Consider the following 4,034-nt stretch of genomic DNA (forward strand, 5'->3'; position numbering starts at 1 on the left):
ATCTATGAAGTCTAAACAGAGTCAAACACAGCCCGCCTGCCTGGAAGAAGTCTTGGATGTGAGCCACATCAGAGAAGAGGCAGCTGAACTGATGTGGCTCATTCCAACACAGATCTATAAACTAAAGAGTCTTAAACTGCATTGAGTTGCATTCTTGGCTCCCTCAGTGGGAGTGAAGAGGCTTTTTATGATCTGTTTATGTTCCTTAAAGACGCTGCCATTTTCCAGTTGTGTCTTCCGTCCGTGTCCCTTCCCATCAGACGGACCCGAAAACTTTACACCCGGCATCTTGGGAGCTCTGAAAGCAGACGTGGGTGCCAGAAAAAACCTCCCCCACCGATACAAACGCACACGAACGCACACAAACGCACACAAACGAGTGCAAACGCCCCTGCAGAGACAAATCATTGTTATGAATCATAACACGCCGTCATGTCCACGTCCCCCTGTGCTGTCCTCACCTTCACCCATAACTCTGTCACCTCATAAAGAGCAGTCACTAAAAACGAATCCCACGCTCACACGGCGCTGACGTACGGGAGCGGAGGCCTGGTGGGGGATTATGCCAGGTCAGCTCGCGCTCGTACGGAGTCGACTCCAGCGTTGGCCCGCGTCTCCTCCGCTGCACGGTGAGACAAACAGCATGATGCCGCCACACACACACACACGCACACACACACACATACGTTTCTGCTCTTACTGGCACTGCGATTTCACAACGTCCATGTTATTTTCACACACATTATGCAAGGGCGGGGCTTGACAGTGGCGCTGCCCTGCTGGCCGTGGAGACGCAGAGAGAGGAGACGAGGCTCCGCAGCTCACAGAAGTCATATTCAATCTGTGCTGAGGGGAGACAGAGGTCGCTGTGAGTTCTCTGAGCTCTCCCTCCATTTATTTTACATTTCCTCTCTCATTTCATTCCTTTTTTTTCTGCAGCGCTCAAAGTGTAGCTGCAGGGATGACTCAGCGCCAAAGTTAGCATCGTCTCCTCCACACACACACAGACACACACACACACACACACACACACACACACAGACACAGACACACACACACACCGTTAAATTGCTTCATTCATCACTTCACCCAAATGTAATCGTTTTTGCATTTGCTGGGGTGAAATCATTTCTGCCACACAACACTTTCCCAGCATGCAGCGGGGCATTATTAAAGCGGCAGCAGTGTGAGCCAGGGACTTAATTCAAAAAGCTCCAGCTGCTTTTATGCCTGTAATTACATTTCTTTTGCCCCCGCTGCTGCCTACCTATTCCCTCTTTTTTCTTTTCTCTCTCCACAAACTTTTTCCACCTCAATTTCCAGTTACATCCTTAAACTGTAAAGGAGCTTAAATTAAGCGGCTGCAGTGGCAATCTGGTTGTGATTAGCTGCGTAAAAAAGACTTAAAATGAAAAAGAGAAAGAACAGAGAGAGCGCGCTGCTGCTCGCCACCGCTGAGACCCAAACCATTTCCATGTGTCCCCGTCTCTGCACAGTCCCCCGCCCCGTCGGCTCCTTTTTCCGGCCGCATCCCGCTGCTTCTTCCCCTCGCTAAACAGACTATAAAGACCCTGCGTGGTGGTGGGCGGGGCTCAAAAGGTGCAAGCACTTAAAGCCAGCCAATCCCAGCCCCCCTTCCTGGGTTCAGCTTCTCTCTGCCTCTTCTCATTTGCCTCTGCGGGCGCACAGATGTTCCTCCTTTAATGATTTTTGCAACCATTAAGTTAATAGTTGTTTATGGCAGTGAAATGCAGGAATGTGGAGTAACTAGGGGAAGGGGAGCGCGCTGATGGATGAGTGAGGAGGAGGGGGGGCTGAGGGGAGAGGAGGCAGATAGATATGGGGACGTGGGCCGGCGGAGGTTTGAGATTTGGATAATATTACACATCTAAAATAAGGAGGAAGGAGAAGCTCAACCACTGTCACCATCATCCACACCTGGACACAGACGAGTCCAATCTCTCTGACCACCATCATCACAACTAGTAGGACTCATCAGGAACATCAACGACCCTGATTAAGACCAATGGGGAGTATGAACCACCCTGACTAGGACTCCACAGAGGTTAAAACCCGGGGAACCCCACCGATAGACGTCATATCCAATTCAGAAATGGTATTTGAGGTTTCCCCCTAAGCGTCTGCTGTCATCTCCCTTCCTCCTCCGGCGTTCCTCTGCTGAACCCAGTCTGAGGGGGGGCGGCGGGTCCAGAACAGGCTTTTAGGAGACCGCAGCCGTCAGCCAGGCCCAAATTTCTGGGCAGATAAAACGAGTGAGGATGTGGTGAGCTGAGTGAAAAGCAGCTCTAGGTGGACGGGTTGGGACGGCGGCAGCGGCAGCGGCCGGCACCAAAATGCAAACACAAACCTTTTTCTCAAAACGTCTCCATGAATAATGAAGAACGCGCAGAGACAAACCGCACGCAGACGTGTGTGTGTCTGTGTTTGTTTGCTGATTCAGTGGTGTTTGCTTTTGGATCGGCCCCCGCTGAGACGGCAGGACCCACATTCATTATCTGAGCCTGGGCTGCTCCACGGTTACACACACCAGCTGAGATTAGCTGCAAATGTCTAGTTTGGATGGAGAAACTCAACCGCAGAGTCATTATGCTGTTTTCTCTCGACGCTGAGCCAAAAATATACATCAGGTCTAGAATCTAACACTGAGACGTTTGAGCTCAGAGCTGCAACACTAAGCAACGACATCACACTGATGGACAGGAAGACTAGACAATGCTTTGACTTCATTGGTCCGTTGTTCTCTACATGTGGAGAGGAGAGTTCCTCCTGGGGACGCAGTTTGGACGGGTGGGTAGGTGAGAGAGAGAGAGAGAGAGAGAGAGAGAGAGAGAGAGAGAGAGAGAGAGACAGAGAGAGAGAGACAAAGACAGAGACAGAGACAGAGACAGAGAGACAGATTTCCCAGGTACCAATGCCCTGGTTGGGTGTCTGCCTGGGACTAAGTGAGGAAATCCCCTTTATCATCTGCTTCTCAGGCTGAAGACATGGAAATACCTTCAACTTCAACCAGGGATGGTTTTAGACGACCTCAGTGTTTCAGTATAAACTCCTGTCTCTCACCTGTGCATTGGCCTGATACCTTAGCTTAATGCTAGACTTGACCTACCAGTCCCCACCTCCTAAACAGCTGAGAGCTGCAGCGGCTGCCTAATCCCCCCGTTAAACCTGTTTCTGTCTGCAAACTGGCAGTATCTATCAACAGGAAATGAGCCCCAGCTTCCACATAATGTGAAACAGCAACGGGATCCATAGCAGCGTGTCCCAAGTCTCTCACACCCAAACTGGATGTAGGCACGAACGCGCGCACACACACACACACACTGGGAAATACGTGCACGGACGCCTGGGACTGTGGTGAGGATGAAGTCATCAACAAACATGAAATCCTCTACACACACACACACACACACACACACAGTGCATACATGGAATTTCTCCCCGCCACACACAGACAGTTTGCTCACTACTAGGGAATAGAAGGGAGACAGCAGTATTATGGCTCTATTACCAGATGTATGTCTATACAGCTGGGAATGTGGGACATGCATGCTGGAATACCCAGCCAGGCTGAAGGTCTGGGAAAGGAATGTTGCATTGACAGGAAGGTATGTGCAGGAAACTGTAGGTGTGTGTGTGTGTGTGTGTGTGTGTGCGTGTGTGAACGTGTGTTTGGCCACAGCTGCCAACTGTCATTATCATTTTTAGAAAGGGTAGAAGTCCAATTAACCTAGAAGAGCGAGGAGACTTCTGCCTGTATGTGAGGTGGTGAAGGGGGGAATGGCAGAAGGGGGACGAAGAGGAGAGAGAGAGAGAGAGAGAGGGGGAGAGAGGGAGAGAGAGAGAGAGAGAGAGAGAGAGAGAGGGGAGATAAAGCTGATACGACGTTTGATCCAATCAACAAAGGAATGAAGACTGCTGCTGGTCCAAGTCCACCTGGGTTAGGGTGTGTGTGTGTGTGTGTGTGTGTGTGTGTGTGTGTGTGTGTGTGTGTGTGTGTGTGTGTGTGTGTGTGT

Source organism: Genypterus blacodes, unplaced genomic scaffold (genome assembly GCF_046128005.1).
Source record: "Genypterus blacodes isolate CSIRO-AG114 ecotype Tasmania unplaced genomic scaffold, CSIRO-AGI_Gbla_v1 ptg000356l_1, whole genome shotgun sequence".
In the NCBI taxonomy this organism is placed as follows: Eukaryota; Metazoa; Chordata; class Actinopteri; order Ophidiiformes; family Ophidiidae; genus Genypterus; species Genypterus blacodes.